At 41.6% G+C, this 18,879-nt stretch overlaps 1 protein-coding gene and 1 long non-coding RNA gene across 2 annotated transcripts in view; one reads left to right on the forward strand and one right to left on the reverse strand.

The window, feature by feature from the left end:
• The window catches only part of LOC117956277 (excitatory amino acid transporter 3-like), a 381,877-nt gene that overhangs the window by 72,685 nt on the left and 290,313 nt on the right, over window positions 1–18,879 (reverse strand). The gene's annotated exons all lie outside the window — the stretch shown is intronic.
• Window positions 12,114–18,879, forward strand: part of LOC117956387 — a 27,748-nt gene continuing 20,982 nt past the window's right edge. Inside the window, exon 1 of the long non-coding RNA XR_004659242.1 lies at window positions 12,114–12,355. This is a non-coding gene — a long non-coding RNA (uncharacterized LOC117956387). The remainder of the gene's footprint in view (window positions 12,356–18,879) is intronic.

Raw genomic sequence — 18,879 nt, forward strand, 5'->3', positions numbered from 1 at the left:
CCTAATAAAGTGGCCGCTGAGTGTAAGTCATAACTCTGCTATAGAGTCCAGATGAGCTTTCCCGTAACAACCCCCTTTGTTAGTCTGTCTGCTGAGGAAAGCTTAACAAAATATTCACTAATAAAATCCCCCTTCCAATACCACCATGGAAAAAGTGCTGCTCGGTCAGCCATGGCAAAATACTTATTTATGAACTTCTATATCCAATGGAATACAATAAAATAGAGCAACGTAGTGGCAACATAAAACACAGCGCTTTCAAGCCGGAGTGCAGACTTCTTTTTTGTGGCTAAACCTAGGAAACGCTTGTCCTTTTGGTGCTTAAACTTCATCGCAGCATGATGTTCACTTCTTCTGGCTAAACTCCACTACCACGGCCCCTGAAAGGACTTGCGTCTGTTCTATTTCACTGTGTTCACATTACAGCACTTCACTTAGTTTAAAATACCACACAAGGGATATGTAGACCCCCCCATCACCACCACCACCCCCCCACCCACCCCCCAAAAGAAATCAGACCCTGGATAGGAACAGACTGTTCCTACCTTTACTTGCTCACATTTTTAACTGCGACCATCACATGATACTGAACATTTTAGCACTGTTCACACACCATTCAAAGCTAATGATTAAGCAGTATTAACACTGGAGGATTCTATCTGGTCTGACGGTGTCTTCCTCTGCTGTTCTCACCCTCAACTCTGACCTTCATTTATCTTTGTGTTTAAACGTTTTTCTCGGCATCATAATTGTCCTGTCTTGTTCCTCGGCTTTCATTTGTTGTTGAAGAATGTGATTTTTGTGGCTTGTAATTTCCAATATTGTATTTAACAAGACTGTGGCCCTGATCCCTGTAACCTGCTGTAAAATCGATTCAAACTAATACTTTATACAACTAGAATTAAAAGTTTGACTTTGAGCAACATACAGTAGAATTTTTTAAATAGATGTTGCCTCTCATTATCAGCTGTATCTGCACAGTGCCGTGGAGTAAGGTCTGATTACACCACACATACTGTACATTCTGGGATAGGAGAACACAACGCTCTGGGTTGTTTGCACTTCTTTTAACCAATCACAATCATCTTGGGCGGTGCTAAGCTCCGAAACGCAGCTACGGTGGCTCTGCTAAATTGTCTCGGGAAGGAACCTGTTTTGGTGAAACATTTGCACCCCTCAAAAGAAAACATCACATTTTCACAAATGAAGTTAATGTTCCCACAATGCACTAATGTGGAATATTTAAATGAGCTGATACATGGTTAAACCTCATTGTATTACCAGTGTACTTCGTCAACAGCAATCCCACCAATCGGTCTCGAAACGTCCCAGTTACGGAGGAATGCCATAAACATATCAGTATCAGCTTTATTTGCCAGGTATGAGGACACATACTAGAATTCTGCTGTGGATCATATTGCTCACAATGTGCTAACTCATACAAAACAAACAATATATACACAAACAATATAGACAGGTTGAGAAAATAGTGCATTGAAGAGTTCAAACTATGCAGGAGTAAATTATAATTATAGCATAATGAAAGGGTGCTGAAATAAATATGTTATTATAAACTATATTACAGTATGAACAGCTCTGAAATAGAGAATGACAATGATGAATAAATAATAAGTGGAACCAGAAAACAGACTAATTAGAGACAATGTTGCTGGGTTGTTGCACTGGGAGTTAGAAGTCAGCTGTTTATCAGACAGATGGCTTGTGGGTAGAAACTGTTCCTGAGTCTGTTGGCTTTGGTGTGGTTGGTTACAGTGTTCTGTAGCGCCTACCAGAGGGGAGAAGCTGGAACAGGTTGTGTCCGGGGTAAGATGGTCTGCAATGATGTTTCCTGCCCGTTTCCTGACTCCGGAGGAGTATAAGTCATGAATGGAGGACAGGTTGGCACCGATGATTTTCACTGCAGTCCTAACTGTCAGTTGTAGTCTGCTCCTATCCTTTTTGTGGCAGATCCAAACCAGACAGTGATGGACGTGCAGAGGACAGACTGGATGATGGCTGTGTAGAAGTGGACCAGCAGCTCCTTAGGCAGGTTGAGCTTCCTGAGCTGACGCAGGAAGTCCAGTCTCTGCTGGGCCTATGGATGGTGGTGTCAGTGTTGGGCTCCCACTTCAGGTCCTGGGATAAAGTGGCTCCCAGAAACCTGAAGGCTTAAGAAGGCTTAATAGTCGGTGTGCTGGATGTGATGTTCCCAAGCCTGACCTGCTGACTCCTGTCAGTCAGGAAGTCTGTGATCCACTGACAGGTGGAGGCAGGCACAGTGAGCTAGGAGAGTTCGTTGCTGAGGATGTCCGGGACGATGGTGTGGAACGCTGAGCTGAAGTCCACAAATAGGATCCTTGCGTATGCCCAAACCAGACTAAAATAGGTGCAACTGTAATTAATTCTAAGTCCGTGATTTTCTACATTAAATTAACTATTAACGTTAATTAACTATTAACGCAATCATTCCAAATCTCAAGCAAACAGACTTATGGGTACTAAATAATTGCGTGTGTGAGAATAGAGCAAAAAGAAATGTAGACATCAGTGCAGCACTGGACCATTATTATCTTTAACATGGGAGCAGGGACATCTGTATTATTCCTGCTCACCATGAGGGGGGGAAAAGTGTGTGAAAGCATGGAACAAGAATAAAAGAAATGCTTGTGAAATCAATCAGTTGAACTTCAAAGTGTTGACCATGACAAATGAGAAGATGGCCTAAAGTGTGGCTGCCTTTGAGACGTTTCTCTCTGCAGCAGCGCCAAACAAAGGATGGCGAGCGGGGCAGATGTGAAGGCCATAGCAGTCTGTGAAGAGAGGAGCAAAGGGTTCAGCTCTCTTTTGATTGCAGTTGGCGAGCTCCAGAGATCGATGCAGAGAGTTTAGAGAGACGTCTACAGCAGCATAAGGAACTTCTTCAACTCTTCCAAGAGCCCCGACGACAGTGTGGAGACGCACATGAGAGCCTAAAGAATTACAGAAGGTATTCTGTAATCAATTTTGCAATTGACTTTCCTTGTGAATTTACTTGTCAATTTCTGCATAACTCTGGGATTTCTCTTTAACAGTGCTTATGTATTTAAGGGTGGATACTATACCACCTTTGATTAATGAATGTCTAGTTAAGTGTTTTCTCTTTTATTGGGTTTTATTTATTTTCTTTGTCCTTTTTGTAACCTTTTCTTTGAGATTAAAAGAGTGTTTACAAAGATATCAAACCTTCAATAAAATGTAAGACGGATTAGTATATAGTGTATTAATGAAGTTACCTTTAATCTTTAATTGGGGCAAGTTCAAGTCAAGTTTCAGTCATTCAAATTGAAGCATCAGTTGAGTTGGGTCTCAAGTCCTTCAAAATGTAAATCGAGACTAGTTAAAGTTAACTCTCAAATAACTCAACACAAATTCAAGTGAAGTCTCAAGTCAAAAAACTCGCTTCAAGATAAAAACAAAGAAATTGTCACAACAAGGTCAAGTCTCAAGTCAACCAACTTACTTCAAGTCGAAGCTCAAGTACTCTAAGAAAAGTTTAAATCACGTCTCAGTTCAATGGAGTTAAATCTGAAATAACACAACGCAAGTTTAAGTTAAGTCTCAAGTAATTTGACCCACATTTAAAAATGGTTCAAATAATTTCTCAAGTCATTCACCCCAAGTTCAACTAAAGTCTCAAAATCGAGTCTTACTAAGTGAATGGCACCACAGACGTGCAGGTCTTTTGATGGCCATCATTCAGCTTTTGAACATTTCCTCTTCAAAGCCGTGTTTTATTGCTTTTTTTATAGCTAAGACCAAGCCTTTTCAGTAGAGTAGGAAAAAAAGGGTTTAACATTATTTTGGGGCTTTTGTAGGCCTTCATTATGTAGGACAACTGAAGATGTGAAAGGTGGATGAGGGGAATGACATGCAGCAAAGGATTGCAGGTTGGAGGTCAATCCGGGGCTGCTGGATTGAGGATTGAGCCTTTGTACATGTGGCGCACGCTCCACCAGGTGAGCTATCCAGGCACCCCAAAGTATTTTATTACTCATGCTGTGCGACTGGGCAGTTAAAACTGACCCTGTTCTGGGATTTAACCAGATAAAACACAAGTAGTTTTTGCTGTCAAGTCTCGGGCATAGTCCTAATTTTTTAGCTGAAATTTAAAGTCTGTGTGCATCAAGTCTCTAGCTTTGTTTAGCACAATGCTAACATCCTGACCTTTTGTCCTGTACAGCAGATAGTAGGATCAGCTGTTTGTTACCTGGTTTGGTAAGTTTTGTAGAAAACACAAACGCATCCTGGAAATGTTGACGAGTATGTGAGCAGACACATTGTCACAGACATTTGACTGCACAGAATCACAGGGAATCGGTACAGATTTACACGTTTCTTTTTCTGTGGTCCAAAAATGATCTCCAATTCTCTCAGATGAATGACTTCCAAGAGAAAGAAGACACAAAGTGCTTTCAGTCCCTTTTATCCCTGGGTTTTTTCTCTAGCTGATTTCTCACTACTTGGTTTAACCATCAAACAAGGGTTTCATGTGGTCCCAGAGTCTTCCTGAGCTGAAAGTCTCTACAGATATGAAATATTAACTGTATGTCCGTCTGTGTCTCCCTCCTGGAAAACTACAGTATACCTGATCCCCGTGGCGCTTTTCAGCTGGATGGAGATTAAAGCCGCCAAGACACAAATCACGTCATATAAAGCTACATAGAAGATGAACAGAAAGAATGCACTCCCTCTCTGATGTGCCTTGCTGACTGAAGGTAACACTCTTTGATGCATAAGGGACTCGGTGTGCTCATATGCATGTGAATAGATCTGTTCCTGGCTGTTGGTTTGTGGTTGCAGCGTACAGGATACAGGAGCCCTTGTAGGGAATTATTATTTTGGTGAAGGGTTTCATCTACATCTACCTGACGGTCCTCTACTTGCCTGTGTATTGGTGTTCTCCTTCACCTCATTAAAGTTCCCATGCTGCTCTTAAAGGTGAAGTTAGAAATGTTAATCCAATCCACTTTTTTGGTCAATATCTATTTTTTTCTGGTGTTCCTTCACAGCCCTGGCTCTGTACATGGAAAACAAACCGAAAGGAGCTCCCTAGCACCAAAACACAAATATGGCCAAGGTTGGAGTTGAACCCGTAGCCGCTGCATCGAGGAGTAAACCTCTATATGTGTGTGTGCCAGCTCTACCAACTGAGCTACCCGGGCCACAATATTTAGATTCCTTTTTAAAACTCTTTTTCATTCTCGGTGATCACAAGAAGTTTCTGCCCTGGCAAAAAACTTCCATACTGTAAGGTTGTTCATCAATGTGGAGGTCAGTTGTAGGCCCAGGTAAGAAGACCAGGGAGCAGGAGAGCTTGTCAGTAGTCCCTTAGGATAGATGAGAGAAGACCAGAAGAACGATTTCTAATGAATCCCTGAGCTACCTGTGTGTGGTAAGAGGGAGGCAAGGGATCGTTGCACTATGCATAGGGCTCAAGTTGTCTTTCTTCCTTTCTAGGCAGACCTTCCTCCCCAGCGCTGCGGAGGAGGGTCTGGCTAGTCCACACAGCATTCAGGGATTGGAGAAAAACATTTATTTAATCCCGTTACAATTATCTTGGGCGGCGCTAAACTCCAGACACAATGACGGCTCCTCTGCAAAAAAAAAACCAGGGAAGGAACATATTTTGATGGAATGTGTACATTGAATGCTTGCTTTAGTCGTCAACAGAAAACTCCGATTGGATAGATAGTCTAGCTAGTTGTCTGGATTTACCCTGCAGAGATCTGAGGAGCAGGTAACCATAGTCCTCATTAATCTACCAGAGTTTAAAATGACAACACAAAGAAAACGGAAGGTAACAAGAGGAGTCCCGGATGTGGGAAATCCTTGATATAAACCACTTTGATGTTAATCTGAACTCCATGCCGAGGTTCAAGACATTCTTCAATAATTTGTGTTATACTTCCAGGAATCATTCCTTTCTGTTGTAGTACATTGCTGTGCATTAGAAGCAGACCGTTGCAGTAGAATATTCATATTAGACCTTAAGACCTCTCTGTACTGATGATTCACAGTATGTTATTGTTTGAGCATATGTGTATAATTTATATTTGAAAAAGCAAAATAGTTTCATAAAACAGCTGGGCACTGTAGATTTTAGCATTTAAGGTTACTCAAACAGGAGTTAATAGTGCTTTTGGGGGATTATTTTCAGATGTGGAAATTTGGTGCACTACTGAATAATGTGTGTGTGTGGGGGGGGGGTTGACTCAAACTACTGTGCCCATGATTGTCAAAATTAAGGAACAAGTCACCCAGGGCAACGATGTGGCTCACAGATGTGTTTTTAATGGAGCTATGGAACGATGGAGCTGTATGGCACTGAGCAATAATCTGTATCAGGCTTTGGCTAAAGAGGCAGTACTTGTTCAGATCAATTCCTTGTTGGTTGTTACAGTGGGGCACTGAGTGCTTGCTATGAAATACTCCAGCTTCTTTAAAACAACAAACTCTAGTTACAGCTATGTAAAGCACTAATGGACTGCAAGACCTCACTGTAAAAGCCTTTTTCCGTCTCCTTCACGAGACTGACTGGATGTTGTGGTACCTCTGTCGCTTAAATCAACTTGACAAATGTTGTAGTTTAATAGCATGCACAGGTAAACACTAGCGTTGGGGCCTTACGCAATGTTGATTACGTAAATATGATCCACTAGCAGTATTGATAAGCTCGGACCTTATTGATTTTGGGGTTTTGAGAAATTTAGAGCCGGGTCTTGAAACCTATTCCCAGTGAACACACAATATTAGAAACACATCAGTACGGATTTTGTCATCCTATATTCTCCTCTCTTTTAAATTGCTCTTTTCTTCCACATCTCTGCCTTTCTGTTTCTATTTCCTCTCGTGTTCCGTCCATCCAGCGTGAAGCTCCTGTCTCCGAGGAGAACCCTGGTCCGTTCCTCTTGCTTGCATTTGAAGTCTGCTCTCTTTCTCTCTGCCTTGTCATCGTGAGCTCCGCAGCCACATGCCTTCAGTTCGGCTTTCACTCAGTTGCTGAATCATCGCTTTGATTCCCTTCTTTCTGTCTGTTTCCCTCCATCATCGGCCAGCTCTCAGTCTCCAGTCGCTGATCCAACAAAAACTTCCTGCCTCTCTCTCGCTCTCTTGCTTATGTAATTTCACCTTATTTATATGTTCTTTTATGTAATGCACAACAACACTGCAAACAATATCCTCCCCAGTTAGGCTTTATGCAGAGCTGAATTATGTGAACCAAACAATCCCCACTACTAATGAGTCATCAGCAATGTGCTTGTTATCACCATGAGGGCCTTCATTAGCATTATGAGCACACTGGTGGGCTAGCTAGCTCTCTTGGCTCTGTGATCTTGATTAAGCTTGCTAGTACGCAGCCAGAATATTAGCAAAGCTCATTTAGCGGCATAGATTTGCCTTCCATTTCCATAAGTGTTGGCTTTGCATTACCATATTACCATTTTAAAACAACAGATGTCTGATTCAGTGTAACATCTGCAGTCTTGGTGCTGTACCGTTTAATGCAGCACCTCATGTCACGTTTAGAAAACAAAACAAGTCTGAGATAATTAATGATGTCACTAGCAACAAACATAACAGAACAAGTTGGGTGCACAGAGTTTAAAAAATATGGCTGAGAGGGTCTAACTAAGACATGCTGGGGCAGTTGAGAAGGCCAGGATTGATAGCAACTTAAAGGGCTGGGAAAATGGTGAGAGAGTTAAATACGTTGGATCAGGAATATGACGCTCTTTCTGGTAAAAATGAAAAATGACAACAAAAATAATGAGGGACCCGGGTCACCGTCTTCATGGTAACCTGACTGGCAGGGTCAAAGAGCCTATTGGTCGGCTAAGACCTCCCGTGACACAAACTTAGCGATATGCTCTCTCTCTCTTTTATACCTCAGACTATCAGACAGCACAACAAGGACTTTAAATGTTCATTTTTATTGTACTGTAGAGTGTATTTATTGTATTGTATTTATGCTCTAGTTTTAATGGGTATTACGGCGGGTATGAGCATTGTAATTTCCATTTTTATAGATGAAATGAACTTGACTGACTTGACTTGACTTGACTTGAACCTGCTCACATCTTCAGGATTTAATCCAAGACGTTGTCCTAGGTCCCACTGTGGACATTAGGACAGTGTGGCATGCAATTAAACTTTCTGTCACAAACCGGGTCAAACTTATACGTGTAACCAACATTGCTGCCAGAATGACATGCAGGAAGATAACACAGACAGACAAATAACACAGAAAAAGTGACACTGATGTGTTATCAGTCTGTCTGTGTTATTTTCCTGTATGTCATTCTGTTATGTTTCTACTTCTGTTTTTCTGTAAGCGTGCTGTATATAGCATTGTGACTAAGAATTTCCCTTTGGGGACAATGAAGTATAAAGTGTAAAAGTCCAGTGTAACCTAGTCTACATCCACAACTTTCCGTTTCTAGCATTGCTCTTGTCCCGCCAGGAAATTCTGCCTACTGTAACTCTTTTTAGACCGGATGTTCGTTACGTTATTCATTTTGTTGTCATTCTAATCTCTAGTAGATTCATGAGGACTATGGTTAACTGCTCCTCATATCTGTGCAGGGTAAATCCAGACAGCTAACTAGACTATCTGTCCAATCAGAGTTTTCTGTTGCATGACTAAAACTACTTTTGAATTTACACATGTTCCACCACAACAAGTTCCTTCCCGAGGCTACTTTGCAGAGGTACTGTCACAAAGTCACAAGACGCCCAAGACGATTGTGATTGGTTTAAAGAAATGCCAATAAACCAGAGCACGTTTTTCACCCATCCCAGAATGCTGTGTGGACTAGCACTGTGGAGAAAAGTCTGTAGAGGAAAGTCAAGTTTCTTTTTCTCCAACTTGGAAAAGCCACAGCAATGGTTATCCATGTTTGTCTTTGCCATCAGTCACTTTCTTTCCTGGATTGTAGTCTTGAAAATTGAAAATGTGTAATTTGTTTCTTAGCAGTACAATCACTGACTGCAACATTTTGTGGATGCTTCTTGTGGTTTTCAGTCATGTCTTTACCTGTTGCAGCAGTCTTCTTTGTCTCCAAAGCTTAACACTGCTGTTTCCTTTCTTAGCGGTGACGTTAAACGCATCACTGGAGCAGCTGCGTGCGAGAGTTCACACCCTTCTGTAAACATAGTCGTACTATGAAATATGGAGAGAGTTTTGTAAAGCATAATTAGCTTTGTATCAACTCATTTGGCAATGGCGCACAATAGCTTTAAGACTTGTGGGCAATACTTCTTCTGTGTGTGTGTGTGTGTGTGTGTGTGTGTGTGTGTATGTTTGTTTTACAGGTAGTAATTTTGAAGTTTTTGGAAGTGTTATTGACAGGTGTGAAGATGAAAAAATGTGACGAAATCCCCATAAATCCTGAATAGTCACAACTTCATCTGGTAAAATTCAAATAGCCAAACAGCAAGTTTCTAAAGTACCCGGGTAAAATGTTAAATTATTAAGGAGGGTGTGTGTGTGTGTGTGTTTTTGTTTAGAATATGCTGTTAATATGGATTATGCAACTCACAGTTGCCCTAATTACTTTGCACGTCCTGTTGGCTTTGTTCCCAGATGGAGGCAGGGTGAGTGGGCAGGTGTGTGTGACTGTGTGTTTGAGAGAGTTCTAGTTTAATATGTCACATTCGTTGCTTCTCTCCCAGGAGGCCACATGGAGGGGTGAGGAGCCAGGCCTCACAGAATGGCAGATTTGGGCCAATTAAGCTGGAACTGGGGCACACACACTCACACACACACACACACACATATGCCGTAGCTGTGGCCGGCCTGACAACACCCTGTGGATACACCCTCTTGCTCTTTTAAACATGCACAGAAACAGTTCCCTTCTGTTCCACATCTCACAGGCACTTAAGCAGGTACTCAACCATCCACCCAAACAAACAAACAAACACACACACACACATACACACAGACTGCAGACTGTATAAATTCAAATCCACTGCACTGCTCTGTTACACCCTCATACACACACACACACACACACACACACACACACACACACACACTGCAGCACTCCTATTTCTTTCTTCTCACATACATATGTTCTGCAGTGCATTTCTAACTTTTGTCTTTCACTGGAAAAACCGAGTCGTCCTACGCTACATGGATTCTCCTCCAGTGAAAATCTGCTCAGGAATATTGATATCAAACATTGCCTCCCTTCCTCTTTGACTTTTACTCTGAAAATTAGCTCAATGTCATACAGTAGGCTGAGAAAGGCTGGGTGAAAATTCTCTTAAATCCCCACAGTGAGACGGCAACACAGGCTACTTCCTCTGAGCGCAAGCTCTAGCCGTGTGCACGAAATAGTGTTTGTGTCTTCAGGTGTATTGTCACATTCATCCTGAAGCAAACAGGAAGGTCAGGGAGTGTGTTTGTGTGTTTTTTTTATTTTGTTTTTGTCCTCAATGCCCGACGCACCAACAGACACAACCGCAACAGAAATTCTCAATCCCAAGCTCGTTCAATTATTCATAATGCTATTGCGGTGCTCTGGCACACAGAGAGAGAGAGACTGAGAGGGATGGAGGAGAGGCTGCGATGGAGGGAAGAGAGGGAGGGGGGGGGGGGGATGAGGGACAGAAGTAGAGTGAAGAGGAGAGGGGTACTGGTGTTTCCTAAGAAAGGCAGCTTTACAGATGGAATATGTTTGTGGACCCAGTGGCAGCATCTACACTGTCTGACCGTCGTCTGCCGCGTCCTGCTGCGTCTGCCTCCATTTCCCTTCATCCCTTTTCAGCCTCCTTTTCCTATTCACAGTCATGTTCCATCTAATTTATTAAAATATCTCTCTTCCACCCTCTTCCTCTGTAACAGTGTATCGCTGTCCCTCCACAGGATCCTGATCACAGGACGAGTCCTCCGAACTGATCATCCCATTTGCAGTTCATCCTACACTCCACCAGCCTTTTTGGGGACAGGACAGGACTGTAAAAGACAGGTCCAGGACCTATTTCTGGCCCAAATGTTCTCATTTTCTTTCTTTTTTTCACCTAAGCTTTTTACTTTTTTATCCCCTGCGTGATCTTTTTGTCCACACCCCTTTTTTTACTCTTGGAGGTTTGCTCCATGCAGCAGACCAACGTGAGCCCTTGCCCCCCCCGCCTGCCTGTTATGGAAATCACTGGCCTTCTCTGGTAGATGGCCCGTTTCTGTGAGATATAGACTGTAACTGGCTCCCCAGAGAGAGAGAGAGAGAGAGAGAGAGAGGATTGGGAGGGAGCAGAAAGAGTCAAGAGAATTTGTGGGGAATGTGGGAGGCTGAGCATGCAGGGGGGCAAATTTTAAAAAAAAAGCATTCGCCTGCTGAGTTGGTCTCACAGTGAGAGAAATAAAGATGATGAAGGAGGAGAGAAAGAATATGAGAGAGAAGACGGAGTGAGAAAACAAGAGAGAGAGACGGCTGTATAAAGTGTGAAAGGACAGATCACAGTGGAGAGGAACGTTTGGAGGAATCAGCAGCAGGGTGACTCTTTAAATGGCACACACCTCTGGCATTTCCATAATGGGAGTCCCTGTTCCACCGCCCTTAATAAATGGGTTAGAGGTTAAAACTAAGTGCTTTATTATAGGTAAATCAACTACTTACTAATTCTTCATAGATCACTCATAGGCCATTAAAAGGTCCTGGAAAAATGGCTTATGTATAATTTTTAATTAGTCAGTTTTATTTTTATCTTGTGTTATGCCAAACATTAGGCCCATCCCATAATGGATTACAAGACACCACTATTCAACACATCTTTCGATCTCGTATATACAAATCACATGGAGAAAAACAAACAAAAATCTGATCTTTTTTCTCTTCTCCCCACCAGACTTTTGTTAAGATAAATGGCTTGATCATATGTTTCATATAAACTCAAAATCTATTTTTATCTTACTATCCAAGGCATAAAACCATGGTCGATTTTAGACACAATTTAGAAACAATTACAGGTTGAACGGAGTTGAAAGGGTTTAATATCCTGTGTGTCTGTCGCCGATGCTGCGGATCTGTAACCCAGTCAAAGAAAGGGTTAACAGAAACAGGCCCATCGGAGGTGGTTGTGCCTTTGGCTGAGTGTCTATCCAATCTGTCAGAGGGAGAGCAGGAGACGGTTTATGAAGTTTAACGTTGGTAGTCACCAGAGAAGAAGAAGAAGAAGAAGTTGGTAATTAATGGCTCAGATTCAAACCCAAATTGAAACGTAAGCAACTAAAATTGATGAATGTTTGAACATTGTGTCAAATTGGTCATTATTACTGTGACTTATAAAGTGTCAGGTTTAGTTCCATCATAGTGTCAAATTGTTGACTTAGCAGAGGGGTTAACACTTTTGCAAGGTACTGTGTCCGTGTCAAGTTGTCATTAGGGTCTGAGCCCCCCTGACGGTCTGATCCTAGAAAATGAGTGAGAAATATATTATAAGTGACCAAACCACCCACTGACTGTCTCCAACAAACACAGATTTATTTTCAAAATAATGAATTGCTGGTGTTTTATCCTCCCCCAGCATGACACCGTGTTGTTTAGTAAGCTCATCAATTCATCAGGAACCCTCCAGTGCACCCCCCGGCCACTTACATTACATAAAATGTATTCATTTATTATTTCATAGGAATGTATTAACATTATAACTGCAACATTGAGGGATTATTGTTGAAAGGCCTTTATTAATTACTTGGTAAAACTGCAGACTTGGTTGCTAATTAGAAAATTAGACACTTGTGACCTGTTATTAATGACTTGCTAAACCGCAGTGTTAGTGCACAAAGAGAGACACCCATGTGCGTTTGGTAATGACTAACATTTATAACTGCACACTTGATGGCTTGTGACCGATTTTTCCCACCTGTCCTGGCGAGCCCAAGTTATACTGTATAAAATATATCAAATGATGTATTAACCATTGATTAAGCCATTTGTTTTTTTAAAAGAAATGGTTGAGTCAACAAAAGTACAGTCAAAAGTGAAACCAATATATCCCACATACAGGCGGCGCCATCTTGTAATTTTGGAGCCAAAGTCAAGCCAAGTAGTGATTGGACGGTGAAGCCGCGGTATCTAAGTCCCACCAATACACTCGCCCGACCAATCACGAGTCAATCACAGCTGTCAAACGTGAAACCTCGTTTATAGCATCAACCCTCCTGTTGTTCAATTTTCCCAAAAATAACTGAAGGAAGTTGGCTTGAAGCCAAGATGTAACAGAGTTGGGTAATCATTTATACTTTATGCTTTTACAAACAGTTACACCAAAGGAGGACAACAGATAAGTACGTAGGAAAGTGCGTCAAAAGTGTTAAAGAAAGCCTCCGAAAGGTTACGACCATTCAAATAAGCGTCCAAAAATTGCCTAAATTGTCAGAAAAAGGAATCAAAGGAGTCAAAACCGTCAAAAAAGACTCAAAAAGGCGCCAGAAAAGTGTAGAAATTGTGAAAGTATGGTCGACGGAAAGACAATACAAGGGTTAAATAACAAATAAAAGTCAAACTTTTCAGAAAAATAAAAACTCAAACAAACATCAGTGTGACAAGAACTACCTAAAGAGAGAAAACATCCTTGGGAAAACATTTGACATGTACTTTGATTTTTTTAGTTTGGCCCATGTCCCCTCCTCTAACATGGAGGGGGCGGGGCTTATGACCTATACTGCAGCCAGACAGATGTGAATGAGCACAAGACAATGAAAGTCTGAAAAAATTAACATACTCTGCCAAATTGTCCCTGAAGTGTAACTTAGGTACTACTGGATAACGTGTTGTTTTGATGATATCATGTATTTATTCGTAAGCACAAATATTATCATCATGGAGGCAATTAAGCAATAATGTTGCCTTCATTGTTAAAATATTTATTTTCCTTTTATAAATGTTTTGGTCTTTTGAATTGAAAGTGAAGCATTCATTTATTTAGATTTTCAAAAAAGTTCCTAGTACAAATCCTCCTGCGTCTTGTCTTTTTCTGATGAATCCGTCACATTTGCCTGCCTCACAGATTCTGGTTTCCACGGGGGCGTTCACCCGAAGCGACCTTTTAAATGGGATCAGGCCTCCTGGCGATGATGACTCCTCTCTTTCACCTCCCTCAGTCTACCTCCAGCTTCCTCTTTTCCATCCTGCTGCCGTGCGTCTGCCATCCATATTTCATTGAGGATCCAGTGAGGGGTAAGTGGCAGTAGGTTAAGGCTAGGCGCATTAATAAATCAAAGCGGATCGGAAGTGGCGTGGGTGGATTCGGAGCTGTTATCTCAGCAGTCTTGTGTGCTGCAGTCCTGGTTATTTTTCTGTTTTGCTTGAACGACTGTCTGTGCATGCTTGTTTTATGACCCTTGAACACCTAAACCTAGTTAGAACAAATTTCCAAATGACTTAATTAAGTGGGGAACAAGCACCCATTTGTGTAAAACACACTGACTACAGAGAGGTCCAGTGAAGCTGGAATCACCTGGGAGAAACTCATCAGAAACAGAGCATCTGTGTGTGGAATGTTGGGTTATAACCCTGCAGGGTTTCACATCAAACACAAACTTCAAAAGGCGTCCGCATCTCAAAGAAAGAACTGAATTGTCAGGATTGTCCAGCGTTGGTTTGGGAAAACAAAAAGCTCACACCAGAGATGAGTAAAAAAGAGTGAAAAAGTGCTTGGTGAAAAAACTACTCCAGTACTGAGTACCTGTTAAGTAACGTCTGATTGATTGCTTCTGTTAAAAAGTAAAAACAGATGTAATGTCGCAGCTGTTTCACACCTTTACTAAGGTATACATGCTTTCCATATGAGGCAGGGGGTGTTCCTTATTGCAGACGGTTGATTCTGGCTTTTTTTTTTTGCTAACCTCTCCCGCCGCTGAGATTGAGTATGTGACAAGAATGCACAACTATGTTTGATTGGTGAAGCACAAGTGTTAGATCCTTTTAAAATGTATACTCTTTATTGTTCCCCTATGGGGAAATTACAATTTACAGTCTGTTGTTACTACACACAGGCCTGAAATACACACACATGCTCAAGTCTTATACATGCACTAATGGAGAGATGTCAGGGTGAGTGGGCAGCCAGCTGGACCAGCGGCTGAGGGGTTTGGTGTCTTATTGACATCTCTCCAGCCAACAGTCCACGTACTTTGGTCCGAGAGGGGAATTCAACCAGTGACCCTCCGGTTCCCATCCAAACTCCCCACGGACTGAGCTAGTGCCTACTTCTAGAAGTATAATTTTTTCACAGTAAATGTAATGGAGTAAATGTAACTCGTTACTACCCACCTCTGGCTCACACTAGTGTAGATGCTAATTTCTCAAAGAAGTGTGTAATTCTCGGTCAACCCGGGAGCAAAACAATTACCTGGAGTGCTAGAAACGGGCGGTGCTTTACACGTCATATTCAGTGAACAGTTAACATCACACCAGTCTGTCTGTAAACCAGCAGAACTAATGTTTTGTAGCTACTTGAATGAAGTACAGGAGGGAGAGATTAATAAAGTGTACTTTTATTATTGTTTCATAGTGATTATGTTCTAAAGCACACATAAATAACCATCAAACACTTCTCAGATGATTTAATGTAGACTCATTTTCCTCCACTAGGTCAGGGGCCCTGGAGCAGTTCTCTACAAGTGTAAATTACAAATCATCTTGCAAATTCGGAACAAATTCTGAAGTCCTCAGTTCAGTGGTACGTTCAGTAGAGTTACTGCTTCAACTTTAGAAGGCTGCAACCTTCACTTTAGTACAAAACTAGTGTTATAGTATAAGCCAGCCTGGCTTACTTTACAAGTAGTCTACTATGTTTTCTTGATGTTCCACTTCCAGGATTGCTTTGGTGACACAGGAAATTCAGCTTGATGCATGTCTTTTTGGCCCATGTCCATTACCTTCCGCTTCATTTGTGTTGTCAGTCAAACCTCCGGTGGGTTTCCAAGGACTGTGGTTACCTGCTCCTCAGATCTCTGCAGGATTAATCCAGACAGATAGCTAGAATATCTGTCCTATCTGAGTTTTCTCTCGCACGACTAAAACAAAAACGGATCTGGTCCCTTCAGTCACCAGTGAGGGGAGCTGCACTGCTCAAAGCTACAGAATTCAGCATGTGACAATAATATTTAGTACAGTAAGTTCACATTGAAAATTATTGGTTTGTACATGTACTGAAAACAGAACTAGTTTAAGTAGATTGGAAACTTCATTGCACAAAGGCAGGGTATTTCCTCATATTGGGCTAACCATGTCAGTTTTGCATACTGTATACTGTATAATCCTACTGGTTTACTTTGCGTATTTGCTAATTCTTACAGGTTTCCTTCTGTTTTTTGCACATGCCAATTCCCACCTTTAGCTCCTCACTTCTCCCTTTAACTTGCTCTCCCCAAGACTTCTTACAGTGTCACACATGTGCAAAGGATATCTTAAAAGACAGTTTTTCTTAGTCTTTCTTGGCTGGTTACTGAACTGCTGCTCACAAAGCCCACTGAGACATGTGTGTGATATTCAGGCTATATATAGATAGGAACAGAAACACCTTTGTTTTTTCAAAGTAGCTGGCTGAGAAAATAAGTGGGTCCTCTCTGTATGGGTCTAGACAGATCTTTGTTTAATGGAGAGTTTGGCAGTGAGTCCTAAGCTGTGGAGCAGCCTCCTGTCGTGGCCTACATTCACCTTGATCCCAGGATGCCCATGAAGCCTCATTATCCTCCCTGCATCATTCCTGGAAGCTTCTGCTGATCAGTAAATGCCACAAGTTCCATTCCCTGCTGTCTGAGGGAGCTCTCGCCATGGGAGGAGAGAGGAGAGGAGAGCACAGAAAGGATAGACAAGACTCTTTCTTTCTCACTCTCCTCTGAGGAGAAAGCTTGATGTTGGCACTCCACTTTCAGGCATCTGCTGCGTGTCAAATCTATTAGACCATTTCAAGTCTTGGAGCTCAATGGAACAGCTCCAGTGACATGATTAACTAGGCTGTCAATAATCCAAAGGGTTCACCATTTTACTGATCTTTAAAGGAACGGGCCCCTTTAGCCGGCATTCTTCTCTGTTTGATTTGTTGAGCACGGCACCTCCAACTCATTACACAGTGCTGTTTTGTCACCCCGATGTTAACAATAAAAGTTGGTGCAGTTCTGAACTGAAGCATTATTTCTATCTTGCCTCTGCCACTAGGCACAGCTTATGAATTAATGAGATGTCAGCCGAGATGTCATGTCTTTATCCACTCTATCTCTCCAGAAGACAAACAACCTCTATGGAGGAACTGATAGAACATAGCATCATGATTCTTGTCTGTCTCTGGTGGCTTGAGGAGGCCTTAAAAAAACTTCCTCCTTCTGTTTTTTATGGCAGATACGCATCCTTAAAGAGAGAAACAGGAATACATCAGCTGATCCTACTTATTTTGGTATGGGAATCAAATAGATCACTCATTCAGATAGGTTTGTGTACGTATAATTGGATTATTAACGGTATTTGTATAGTTTTAGTTTAGTGGTTGTGTATTAGGTGTACACTGTACGTGGACATAACACCTGGCTTACTTGGCTGTTGTGCGTTGCATGTCATTCCTTCCATAGCCTACATTGTCTGGTTAACTTTCATGAGTCACAATGTACTTTTTGTTGATGCTTATTATGTATGCATCCTTTATTGGTCCCAAGATTAGCATCTAATACAGATTTTCTTAGCTAAAACGTTATTTATTGCTGATATTTAACAGAATCATAGAGTTGAGAATGGTGTGACATTTCGGAAAATAGGCTTTTTTGCTTGCTTGTTGGGTGTTAGAGGAAAGGATTGATACCATACTCATATTTGTGAGTTAACTATGAAGCTATAGCCAACAGATGGTTATCTGAGCTTAGCATAAAGATTAGAAATGGAAAAACAGTTATCCTGTCTATAGGTTCAGGCTCTAGAGATCGTAATATGTCGCTCTGTCTGTTCGTCGGTCGGTCCATCACTTTGGTCCTCTCAACAACTACTGAATAGATTGTAATAAAATGTTAAGCAAAAGTTCATAGTCCCCAGAGAAGAATGCTAATCACCTGACCCTGACCTTTCTCCGCTCAAGGGTGTCGGACTGGGGGAGGGAGGTTAGATGCTAGAATGAATAGCTGTTGATGTGGGAAGTGGCCCATAGAAAATGCCTTTCTACAGGACCCCGAATTGTGCGTTAAACCCCTGTCTCCGGCCATCATGAAGTCAAAGATCCTTTTTGTTCAATACTTTGTTTAGGTGCTAATTTGCAAATGGTAGCACATTAGCACACTAACATAAGATTGTAAACATGGTGAACATTATGATAAACATCCACATGCTAGCATTATCACCATTGGAATGTTAGCATTGAGCTAGTACAGTTTCACAGAGCCGCTAGCTTAACTGAAGACTCTTAAGTGTCTCTTTGATTGAGTGTATCTCAATTTGGAAACGGGTACATTTACATGTAGTACACTGTGTACACGATATACTCCTTGCGTAGTGCATTACTTATGACAGGGCAATATTGTCTCAAATTGTGTGAACGCACTATGTAGGCTACTCAAAACAGCATGTGTAAGTAGAGAATTGCGCAATATGAAACAGAGCATTAGCCTTGTTGAAAACTTGACTTAATCCTGGTGTTATCTTCCCATAGACCAGGGGTCAGGAACCTTTTTGACTCAGAGAGCCATGAAAGCAAATTATTTGGAAATTTATTTCAGTAAGAGCCATAAAATATATTTTAAGACTGAATTCAACAAAATGTGAGTATAATAAGCTCTGGATTTATTCTTATAAATCAGGGGAAGGGAACCTTTTTGACTCAGAGGGTTATTTAAAATTTCAATAATTACCA

Source organism: Etheostoma cragini, chromosome 2 (genome assembly GCF_013103735.1).
Source record: "Etheostoma cragini isolate CJK2018 chromosome 2, CSU_Ecrag_1.0, whole genome shotgun sequence".
Taxonomy (NCBI): Eukaryota; Metazoa; Chordata; class Actinopteri; order Perciformes; family Percidae; genus Etheostoma; species Etheostoma cragini.